The 12,618-nt window shown below is 42.4% G+C and overlaps 1 protein-coding gene across 1 annotated transcript in view; it reads left to right on the top strand.

The window, feature by feature from the left end:
• KANK1 (KN motif and ankyrin repeat domains 1) overlaps window positions 1-12,618 on the top strand; it is a 301,099-nt gene that overhangs the window by 103,626 nt on the left and 184,855 nt on the right. The window contains exon 2 of the mRNA XM_089692583.1: window positions 5,049-5,184. The gene's annotated coding sequence lies outside the window, so the exon portion shown is untranslated. The remainder of the gene's footprint in view (window positions 1-5,048; window positions 5,185-12,618) is intronic.

Raw genomic sequence — 12,618 nt, 5'->3', positions numbered from 1 at the left:
GAGAGGATAGACTTTTTTTTACCAGACCTAGGCTCACTCCCTGGGTGCCTGTATGCTCATGCGCAGGGGCGGACTGATCATTTGAAAACTCTGTCACTGCCCGAGGGTCCGGGGTCAGTAGGGGGCCCCATGAGATGCCCCTGGTACCTTTTTTTCATAGGAATTTTTGAGTTTGGGCAAGGACACAGGGGCCCCATGATCCCCTATTGCCCGGTGGCCCCATGAGTTGTCCGTCCGCCCCTGCTTATGCGTACTCAGTTCAGTTTAGTGGACAGGGAACTCACACTCTTTCTCTTAAATATGAGCAGTGGGAAGGTAGATTCTCTAATACAGTTAGACTCACAAGGGTGTTCATAGCCTACCTCATACCTTCTCAGAGAGTAGATTCTCGATCTCCAGGTCAAAATTCTGAGTGACATTCTGTCTCTGGGCTTCTTGGAAGTGCCACTCTGCGGGAGTCACTAGCAACAACAGGGTCCTGGTCTCACTCAGTGTAACCTTCAGCATCAGGATTCAGGAATTGCTTGGTAACAGTCACCAGCAGTGGGGTTCCTTACAGGTCCACGGCTCTATACCATACTCTACTCTCTTCCGCCCACTCACCACATGTGTCTCTATCGTCTCTCCTTCTGTCCAGCACATTCCCTTTCTTCTTCCTGGTGCCTTGTCACTGCCCTTTCAAATTGATCCAGACACTGCCAAAATGGCTGCTCTCTATGTTCTCCTTAAAGATGGCCTTCACACTCCTGTATTACTGGATGCTCAGATAGTGATCTTTTTAAAGACGGCTGCTGCATACATACACAAGTACGTGCTCAACTTCAAGTGGTGGTAATGTCGGCAAACTACGTATGGCGTCACTTCAGAGGGCAGTGTGCATGTGTCGGTTGCATTGCGGGCTGCAGAAAGAGTGAATATCTCCAACCTAAATGGTGCATGTTTAGGAGATATTCCTTGTACCCACAGGTAGGCTTTATTTCAAGCTTTCCTGTAGGTACAAGTCACCAAGCGGTGTTTACTACCACTTTAACTTTGTATGTGTGTGTGTATATGTATATATGTATGTGTATGTTTCAGGCCCAGAAGGCCTTTAAAGCCAGCGATACAACTATTTCAAGCGTGGTTTGGAAATTTGCGCTTTTGAATTTGTGATTGTTATCACCACAATGTGCTGATTGTTATCACCACAATAGACTTTCCTATTGTACATCTTTTACAGGTGTTTCTTTTTCAGTAGAAAACGTTTGGAGTTTAAGTTATGCCTTTTGTTGACTTAAGTTTTTAAAGCTGCAAGCTTTCAGATTTCCTTAGCTCCCTTCACCAGACTTTGTACATTTGCAAAGTTTCTGCATTAATCAATGGCTAATATGGTACAATACTCTACTACTGTTTTATTTCAGTGGCGAAATGGTATAGCGGCAAGGAATCCACCTCATGTATTGTGTTGTGTGTGTGTGGGTAAGAATATTCGCTGTAGTACTTGTCGTCTTTGTTGATGCAGTTTCAACTTAATGTTTCCGAGTGGCACCCTAAAGATCAGCATGGATGCCACTAGGCCTCTGAAGGTATGCTGTGGTATCTGACATCAAGTCATCCGTAGCAAATCCTGTAAGCTGCACATGGGGCCTCCAGGGATCTGACTTGTTTTTCCAGCACATCCTACAGATGTGCAATTGGATTGAGATCTGAATCTGAATTGCATCTGGAGGCCAAGTTAACGCTTAAAACTTGTTGTGTTCCGAAACCATTCTTAAACCATTTTTGCAGTGTAGCAGGGTGTATTGTCCTGCTGAAAATGGCCACTGCCATCAGTAAATACTGTTTCCATGAAGGGGTATACTTGGTCAGGAACAATGTTTAGATACATGGTATGTGTCCAAGTAACATCCACATGAATGGAAGGACCCAAGGTTTCCCAGCAGAACATGCCCAAAGCATCACACTGCCTCCACTGGCTTCCACTCTTCTCAGAGTGCATCCTGGTGCCATCTCCTCCCCAGGTAAGCGATGCACACACCCCCGGCCACCTACATGATGTAAAAGAAAGTATGATTCATCAGACCAGGCCAGCTTCTTCCATTGCTGTGTGGTCCAGTTCCTGATGGTCACGTGTCCATTGTAGGTAGTTATGGTTGTGAAAACAGGTCAGCATGGGCAGCCTGACTGGTCTGGCTACGCAGCCCCATACACAAAAAACTGTGATGCCCGTTAATTTAGCTTTCAACACATCAACTTCAAAGAAAACATGTTTACTTGCTGTTTAGTCAAATCCGGATTTTTTTTTTATTATTAACTTCCTCCCACCCGCCAAATAAGGAAATGATGGGCGCAAGGTGGTTATCTCATTACGTCATACGATGTCCTCCCACTCTAAACACGAGTGAGCACAGCAGATCACCGATCAACGGAAAGAGCCGATGATGTCGGCTCTGTCATGTGACCAGCTTTGTCCAATCACAGCTGACCACCTGTAAATAAGGAAATGCCTGTTATCGGCATTTCTCTCCTCACGAGTTGTCACGCTGACAGCTCGTGAGGAGAGGAGAACCGGTAATCGGCATTCCTCAGAGGGGACATGTGCACTGATCATCAGGGTACTGATGATCAGTGTGCCCTGATGATCAGTGTAGCCTCATCAGTGCCACCTGTCAGTGTCTATCAATGCCACCTGTCAGTGCCCATCAATGTCACCTGCCAGTGCCCTTCAGCGCACATCAATGCCACATATCAGTGCACATAAGTGCCACATATCAGTGCCCATCTGAGCTGCCTATCAGTGCCACCTAACAGTGCCGCCTATCAGTGCCATATATGAGTGCTGCCTTTCAGTGCCCATCAGTGATGCCTGCCAGTGCCCATCAGTATCCATCACTGCAGCCTCATTAGCGCACATCAGTGAAGAAGAAAAATCACTTATTTACAAAAACTTAGAAAAAACTTTTTCAAAATTTTCAGTTTTTGGTTTGTTTAGCAAAAAATAAAAAAACCCAGAGGTGATTAAATACCACCAAAAGAAAGCTCTATCTGTCTCAAGAAAATTATAAAATTTCATATGAGTACAATGTGCAATTATAAGTGCCCTGTAGGTAAGTGGTTACAGGAGAAGTACAGTGAAAGATTGTGGCTGTACTCCTATGGATAACAGGAGTGTAGTGCCTGTTTGCTCACTTCTCAGCTGTAGAGCTGGAGGGGAAAGATGCAGCATCAGATTCATGCTGCATCCACCTAGGTAAGCATGATTTCAAAAGAAATATCCCAAACTTCTCTTTTAAAATAACAAACATGTTATACATACCTGCTCTGTGCAATGGTTTTGCACAAAGCAGCCCCAAACCTCCTCTTCTGGTGTCCCCCACTGGTGCTCCTGGTTTCTCCTTTTATTTATGTGCCCCCATAGCTAACTGCTTGCTATGGAGGCACAAGTGCATGCTTGCTCCTGAGCTGTGTGTGTTTTTAGAGCTGCGTTCCATAGACACACAGAACACTGTTTGGTCCTGTCCCTCCTCACAACATTTGCTTGAAAGGCAGCAGCAGGAGCCATTGGTTACCTGTCAGTGGTCATGAAGATAAAGTTTTAGGTCTGATTGGTGTGTGTTTGTATATACTGTAATGTATGCATGTGTGTGTATGTATATATGTGTGTGTATGTGTGTATATATATATATATATATATATATATATGTATATATATATATATATATATAAAATATTATACAGGATTTATATAACACCAACAGTTAGCGCAGCGCTTTACAAAATGAAGGTAGACATTACAGTTACAATACAGTTTGGTACAAGAGGGAACAGAGGGCCCTGCTTGTTAGAGCTTACAATCTAGGAGGAAGGGTTGAGTGACACAAAAGGTAATAGCTGTGGGGAATATATATACACATTCACCGGCCACTTTATTAGGTACACCTTGCTAGTGCCAAGAAAATCTCCCCCACACCATTACACCACCACCAACCAGCCTGAACCATTGATACAAGGCAGGATGGATCCATGCTTTCATGTTGTTTACACCAAATTCTGACCCTACCATCTGAATGTCGCAGCAACCAGTCTGCCCATTCTTCTCTGACATCAACAAGGCATTTTCATCCACACAACTGCCACTCACTGGAGATGGTTGTACATGAAAATCCCGGCCACTTTATTAGGTACACCTTGCTAGTGCCAAGAAAATCTCCCCCACACCATTACACCACCACCAACCAGCCTGAACCATTGATACAAGGCAGGATGGATCCATGCTTTCATGTTGTTTACACCAAATTCTGACCCTACCATCTGAATGTCGCAGCAACCAGTCTGCCCATTCTTCTCTGACATCAACAAGGCATTTTCATCCACACAACTGCCACTCACTGGAGATGGTTGTACATGAAAATCCCAGTAGATCAGCAGTTTTCAAAATACTCGGACCAGCCCGTCTGGCACCAACAGCCATGCTACATTAAAAATCACTTAAATCCCCTTTCTTCCCTATTCTGATGCTCGGTTTGAACTTCAGCAAATCGTCTTCACCACGTCTTGATGTCTAAATGCATTGTGCTGCTGCCAAGTGATTTGGCTAGTTAGCAATTTGTATTACCAAGCAGTTGAACAGGTGTACCTAACAAAATGGCCGGTGAGTGTGTGTTTATATATGTATGTATATATATGTGTGTGTGTGTGTGTGTGTGTATGTGTGTATATATATATATATATATATATATATAACAACTGAATATAAAATTGTGCTAATTCTAGTTTTCCATTTTACTATACAATCATGTTGAATCTACTGATAGAAAAAAAAGCTTGTCTTTTGTATTGTTGTGTTTAGCAGAGAATGCCTAGGTAACTATGAAGTGACCTTGAAAGCAGCAATTCCCCTAGGCTGTCCTGGTCAGTCATTTACTACATTAACTGTGCATAGGATGCATGTCAGCTAGTCAGTAAGTGTAGTATAATAACTGTGCCTACTATTGTACATCTCTGATCTATGTCCTCCTTCCACCATGTAAGGTCCTGAACATATGAGCATTTCTTTTCTTAATGTACAGTGGGAAACAGAAGACCGTGGATGAATTTCACTTTAGAATTCGAAGAATGATTAAAAGGAGGATATTCCCTTAACACTTAGAACACTCCTAGGAAGAATCCTTTCATCATTTCAGCTTCTTAAAGCCGCAGTGCGAGGTATGGATTTCTGTGACTTGATTTCTTTTTACTTGTGTCTCCTGCCTGAACCTCTACAGTGTTTTTATTATAGTGATCTGTCTTGTAGCTGTACTATGGTATATTTTTATTCTGATATGAAAAAAAAGCAAGAAAGACTAATTTATATACATAAAATTTATAAACAAGTGAACAATTACATATGCCTATTCTGTGACAGGTCTAATGTGGGAAATTTAAAGGCTGCCAAACTGCTGAACTCCTGAAAATTCTAGTTCTTTGGCTGCCTCTCTAGCTTCAGTAGTTTTTAAACCTGAACTTTTTTAAAATGTGCTTGCTTGCTATGAGTTTAGTCTAACAAGGTTTACGCTCCCTCTTGAACTTAATATTGACATTTTTACTGAGCTCTTGGGGTACAGCTGTTGCAATACTCCTGGCGCTCTGACAAGAGCAAGGCTGCCTTCTCGCACAGAAGCTGTTCTACCTGGGAGTACAGCTATCGCTATAGCTCAGAATTTCTGACACTGTACCTTTTGTGTCCCTGATCCTTCAGTTGGTAGAGTCGTTTGCAGCTGCTCTGCCAACCCTTCCTCTCCTGTGGACACGTCACAGATCGCTTTGCATTATGGGACCCATACACAAAATACAAAGCTTTCTGTGAATGGACAATGTAGAGGAGGGGCAGGCAGAGGAGCTGTTGTGTGAAAAAACAGCATTGCTCTTGTCAGAGCACCAGGAGTATAGCGATAGCTGTACTCCCAGTACTCAGTAAAACTACATTGTAAATGCAATAGATAAGTCTACCTATCATTTAACTACTGTGAGCCAACACATTTTAAAAGCTGGCTAAATTCTTGAAATTCAGCTTTAGGAGTCACAATAAGCATGCTGCAAAGAAAGAAAAGCTACAGTTCTTACATGCCTGCTCATTTCAGGTCAGTGACTAAAAAATTAAATAAAATAAAAAAGCTAAATTGTAATGGCAGCATTTTGGGAGGTCACCAGTAGCACCCTATATATTTGCCGATTAGTGCAAAATTATTTTAAAAAAGGGTGTTGACGTAAACTCAACAATAGTACTGTGTTATTTAGAATATCATTTCCAGAGACCGTGTGTGACAGTTCTCCACTATGACATCATTTAATTAAACTTGATAAATGATTGAACCTTTGTTCAAAGTAGACGCTTGGTAATGTCAAAGCAGAATGCATCAGTGTTTCCCACAATGACTATTTCATTACAACCATCTACCTGGAGGCCTACTGTTAGGGTTAGATATTGAAGAAGATTGGACAGCAAAATTATAATAACAAACAAGAGAATGATAGGCCTACAGTGGATCTAAAAAGTCTAAACACCCCTGTTAAAATGTCAGGTTTCTGTGATTAAAAAAATTAGACAAAGATGACTCATTCAAGAACTTTTTCCACCTTTACACCCCGGTCATATCAAACCTTACTTTGAATAGGTTACATTAAGACCCTGGGCACACTGGATGCGAATTGACATGCGATTTGCATGCCATGTGACTTGAAAATCGCATGCCAAATCTCAGCCTATTCTCCGCAAATAGAGTGGTCATATCGGTGTGGTTCCAACTTGGTCGGAGCTGCACAGATTTCTAAAGTAGTACAGTAGTAGTAGTAGTACTTTTGGTGCGATTTGCATAGACCTCTGTATCAGATGTCTTGCAAATCAGACCTGAAATCGGCATGTCATCCGACTTTGAAATCATGCAACTTCACTGTAGAAATTGGTGCGGCTCCGACCAAATCGGAACCACATCAATATGTCCACTCTAATTGCGGACAATAGGCTGAGATTTGGCATGTGATTTGCAAATCACATGACAATTCCCATCCAGTATGACCGGGGTCTTAATGTAACCTATAAACTGTACAACTCAGTTGAACAAAAAACTGAAATCTTTTTGGTGGAGCGAAGTAAAAATAAAAAACTAAAATAATATGGTTGCATAAGTGTGCACACCCTTAAACTAATACTTTGTTGAAACACCTTTTGATTTGATTCCATTACTCAGTCTTTTTGGGTATGAGTCTATCAGCATGGCACATCCTGACTTGGCAATATTTGCCCACTCTTCCTTGCAAAAACACTCCAAAGCTGTCAGATTGCGAGGGCATCTCCTGTACACAGCCCTCTTCAGATCACCCCACAGATTTTCGATCAGATTCAGGTCTGGGCTCTGGCTGGGCCATTCCAAAACTTTAATCTTCTTCAGGTGAAGCCATTCCTTTGTTGATTTGGATGTATGCTTTGGGTCGTTGTCATGCTGAAAGATGAAGTTCTTCTTCATGTTCAGCTTTCTAGCAGAAGCCTGAAGGTTTTGTGCCAATATTGGTATTGGTACTGGTATTTGGAACTGTTCATAATTCCATCTACCTTGACTAAAGCCCCAGTTCCAGCTGAAGAAAAACAGCCCCAAAGCATGATGCTGCCACCACCATGCTTCACTGTGGGTATGGTGTTCTTTTGGTGACGTGCAGTGTTGTTTTTGCACCAAACATATCTTTTGAAATTATGGCCAAAAGGTTCACCCTTGGTTTCATCAGACCAGAACACATTTTCCCACATGCTTTTGGGAGACTTCAAATGTGTTTTGCAAAATGTAGCTGGGCTTGGGTGTTTTTCTTCGTAAGAAAAGGCTTCCGTCTTGTCACTCTACCGCATAGCCCAGACATATGGGAATACGGGAGACTGTTGTCGCATGTACTAAACAGCCAGTACTTGCCAAATATTCCTGCAGCTCCATAGGTCTCTTGGTAGCCTCCCAGACCAGTTTTCTTCTCGTTTTTTAATCAATTTTGGAGGGATGTCCAGTTTTTGGTAATGTCACTGTTGCGCCATATTTTCTACACTTAATGATGACTGTCTTCACTGTGTTCCATGGTATATCTAATGCCTTGTAAATGCTTTTGTGCTCTTCTCCTGACTGATACTTTTAACAATGAGATCCCTCTGATGCTTTGGAAGCTCTCTGCAGACCATGGCTTTTGCTGTAAGATACAACTAAGAAAATGTCAGGAAAGACCTACTAGAACAGCTGAACTTTATTTGGGGATAATCCGAGGCACTTTAAATGATGCCAGGTGTGTACTGAATCCTAGTTAACATGATTTTGAATGTAATTGCTTAATTCTGAACACATCTATATCCCCAGTTATATTCTGAACATAGTTCTATTCTGAATACATCTATACCCCCTCCTCCTAAAAGATTTCAGTTTGTTTTCCAATTGAGTTATACAGTTTATAGGTCACATTAAAGGTGGAAAAAGTTCTGAAATTATTTATCTTTGTCTCATTTTTTACATCACAGAAACCTGACATTTTAACAGGGGTGTGTAGACATTTTATATCCACTGTAGCTGTATAATACCTAGGCTTGTACCTGATGGCTGTGTTCTTATTTGAGAACTGAAATCAGATTGTCTAGTTATTGGCCAATTTCATTCTGAATTGATGCCTTTTGAGAAACCTGTACATCTTGTGACCTGTTGATGTTTGGAATTGTTTATGAATATGCATTAACTATTAATATTCCATGTCTTTTACTTTATGTCTGGCATCCCTGTCTGTGGCCTCTAAAATCTATATTTCACAGAAGAGTGTTTAACGCATGTAGAACAGTGCACTGCCAAAATGTTACATGCATATTTGTGGTGTGTTAGGCAGTCGATTTGAATGAATGCAGTGCACATTAACTTGTGTTAACATGTCCTAGTGTTGTGAACAGGTCCCTTAAACCAAATTTCAGTTTAAAATAGTGAAATACAGTCTAGGTCCATCAAAACGAAAGGTATGCAAAATCTGTGTAGTATATTAATAGATTTATTGTGGAGAAAAGAAATGACAACTCACATTGTGACAGTTAAAAACAGGCTCATCACATAGTAAGTGCTTCCGATGGACAGTCTTGCAACAACAGAGAACCTCAGACCAGGATAGAAACACTGGGAGGATGGATACACATGGGAAGAGGAAATGGCACTTTTTATTTGTAACCCGTAAGCGGTTGGCTCCTGCATCTGGGATGAGGAGCCTTTTCCTAAAACTTGCAGCCTGGGAAGTCTGGACATTAGACTGGATGACAGCTTAAATAAGGAAGTGGAAACCAACAATATGGCGGAGGGCTTCTTGTTGGATGCAGAGCAGACTAGAAGTGATGATGTCAGGGGTTGGAGCTATGTATTTCAAGGCTTGAGAAAGGTTTGGGAGGCTCTAATATGGCAGTTCACGCCACTGTGATTTGGTGGTGTTCACTAAAAGGAAAAAAAGAGTACAGTTATTTTTTTCCAGTGCAGCATGGTGTGACACAATCCACTGCATCACAACTGATGAAGTCACTAGAACTGGATGAAATGTTACTTTGGGATATTTCAAAAATGTTTAAAGCATATCGGCACTGATGTTTCACCTCACATGGCAGCGGACATGCTACTAATGTGAACACGCCCTTAGGTCCCTTCATAGGAAGGGAACAATCAGGTCCACCTGTCACTTTTTCAGGTGGACCTGATTGGATGGTCCATTCATCACAATGGACCAGTGGATGTAAATGGTCTGTTTATACCCACAAACCTCCAATCCATTTCGGTCCTTTAAAAAAAAAAAACGGATGGGGATTTATCCCCCCTCTGTCAAGGCAGATCAGATCAGAGAGCTGTCGGATGAGAACAGACAGCAGAGTCCATTTTAACATGACCGCCCTAAGAGCAGAGCAGGCTGTGTCCACTGTGCATAAACTGAGCAGACACAGATGTGTCATCCACCCGCTCTGCTCTGATCAGCAGGGTATCGAAGGACACATTCCCCGCTGATCTTAATGGAGCCCACCACGTGTGAGGGGGCCTTGCAGTTTGTTTTCTTTAGAATGTAGCCACAGCCTGAGCAGAAAAATCTGTAGCCTGCCAGCATGTTGTTGATTAGGACCCTTGCTATTTTTCTGGAAACGGTGTTCTTGTGGCACAAGTGCGACACAACCCCTGCTGAGTCACTCTGTAGTCATCAAATTAACACTCCTTATTAATTGGACAGCTCTAGCTCTGACCCAACAGGGGGATGTGTTGAACTCCTGCAGAGAGACTACTGCTTACACACATAGAGCAAGAGGCCTTCTCCGCAGCCTCTTGGCAGGGGACAGGTTTGTCTACTCAACTTATCGCTGCTTTATAAGGAAAACTAACAGTAATCCTTTAAATGCATTTGGTTTTGATGCAACTGCAATGGATTTAGCTGAATTAAACTGAAAGTATTAATATTGGGTTTAAATTTGATATTAAAGTCTTATTTTTTTTTTTTTTATATATGTTTAGCTACATATCTTCTGTCTCCATAGGCTTCCTGTTCCCAGTTTTGTGTAGCCTTTACAGCATTACCAACCCATGAAAATTTCCTCTGAATTTCTGCCTAAAGGATGTCTCTCTGGTGATGCTCCAACGTGTGCGCTCCTGCTGCCTGGTGTGTGATGCATGTGCAGTAGGGGGTCCTTGCTTTTACTGCAGGGCGCTGTGCCCAGCCAGTGCTTGCACGCTATGGGTTGATCAGTCCCCACTTAATGGTGATGAACAATGGTAGACCTATTTTGTTGTCAAGCTTGGGTGATCCCTCCATTTATTATTATACAGGATTTATATAGTGCCAACAGTGCTTTAAAATATAAAGGGATACAATACAGTTCAATACAAGAGGATTAGGAGGGCCCTGCTCCTCGGAGCTTAGATACAGTGAAGTGAGTGAGCGTAGCCACTCAGGGACAGAAGTGCGTGTTTCCCAGCCATCTCATCTAAGGACTACAGTATATTCCATATAGGACTTATGGTTTTGTTTTTCTTGTTTTTTTTTATTTAGCTTTTAGCGCAAGGATTTATAATGGCCTAGTGGCGGGAAGATAAATACAGCTGACCTATAGTGCCACCTCTAACAAAAACCTGTTACTTTGCCTACTATTTACAAAGTACACTAACAACTTTCGGTAATCAGTTCTTATACATTCATTCTATGTGCTTAATTTTTTTTCTGTCTTCCAAATGTTCTGCAAATTCTTTGAAGTTGCATTAGTCTGAATAGTTCCCTTTAAACTGACCAGAATGCTTATTGCACCAACTTTTTGTCTTCACCTTATGTGAACCTTGGTAGAAGCACTATTTAGTGACCTGAGATAGCAGAAGATACTTGACATTCCTCAGTAAGGAAAACATTGGAATCCTTGGGGTCACATCCAGCAATGTGATTAAGAGGCCCTTGTTTTCCTGTTGAAGGGCAATGTGTTTGCTTTACCAAAACTCCCACCCATTGTATTTGGCCTTTATAAACACAATATATTTATAAAATGTGATGCATTTCATGTCATAATAAGATATCCATTAGCTCAGCTGCTTAGTATCAGTGTTTGGTACACTCCCACTCGTTATTTGTGCGTGTGTATTATATAGAGAGAAATGTGATTTTAAGTCATTTATAGCTTAAAATATATCTGCGGAAAAAACTTTAGTTTTGAATAGTAGGGAAGAGATAAAACTCTTATCTGAACCTTTTTTTTCTGCCATTATCCTGTCCCCCTCCCTCATTTTCACACTCATCCCCTCTCCCTCTTCCCTTCTCTATCTTTCTCTCTCTTCTCTCTCTCTCTCTCTCTCTCTCTCTCTCTCTCTCTCTCTCTCTCTCTCTCTCTCTCTCTCTCTCTCTCTCTCTCTCTCTCGAGAGAGAGAGAGAGAGAGAGAGAGAGAGAAGCAATGTGTTTTGAGTCATTTATTATTTAAAGTGTATCTGTATAAAATACTTTTGTTTTGAATAGCAGGAAATATTTGTGTGTCTGTATCCTGGGGGGATTTTTGCACCTGTGGATGTGGTGCAGATGGATCAACTATATCTATCTATAAGGTTGAATAGTAGGGAAGAGATTAAACCCTCATCAGAACTTTAATTTCTGCCATTATCCTGTTGGATAGATTTCCCTTCACTTCCTGTCTCAAAACACAGCAGTCAGTGCGTGTGTCTGTCTCTCTCTCTCTCTCTCTTTTCACCCCTCTCTCTTTTCACCCCTCTCTCTTTTCACCCCTCTCTCTTTTCACCCCTCTCTCCCTTCACCCCTCTCTCCCCCCTCTATCTCCCCCCCTCTATCTCCCCCCCTCTATCTCTCCCCCTCTATCTCCCCCCCTCTATCTCTCCCCTTCTATCTCTCCCTCCCCCCTATCTGTGCCTCCCTCTCTCTCCCCCTCTCTCTCGCCCCCTTCTCCCCCCCCTTCTCCCCCCTCTTCTCCCCCCCCTCTTCTCCCCCCCCTCTTCTCCCCCCCCTCTTCTCCCCCCTCTCTTCCCCCCCTCTCTCTCTCTCCCCCTCTCTCCTCCTCTATCTCTCCCCCCTCTATCTCTCCCCCCTCTCCCTCCCCCCTCTCCCTCCTTCCCCCCTCCCTCCCCCCCTCCCCCCCCTCTCTC

This window comes from Staurois parvus, unplaced genomic scaffold, assembly GCF_062004578.1.
Source record: "Staurois parvus isolate SC_StPar_1 unplaced genomic scaffold, SC_StPar_1.0 ptg000596l, whole genome shotgun sequence".
NCBI lineage: Eukaryota > Metazoa > Chordata > Amphibia > Anura > Ranidae > Staurois > Staurois parvus.
Note: the sequence above shows the minus strand (reverse complement) of the source record. Positions and strands in the feature narration are given on the sequence as shown.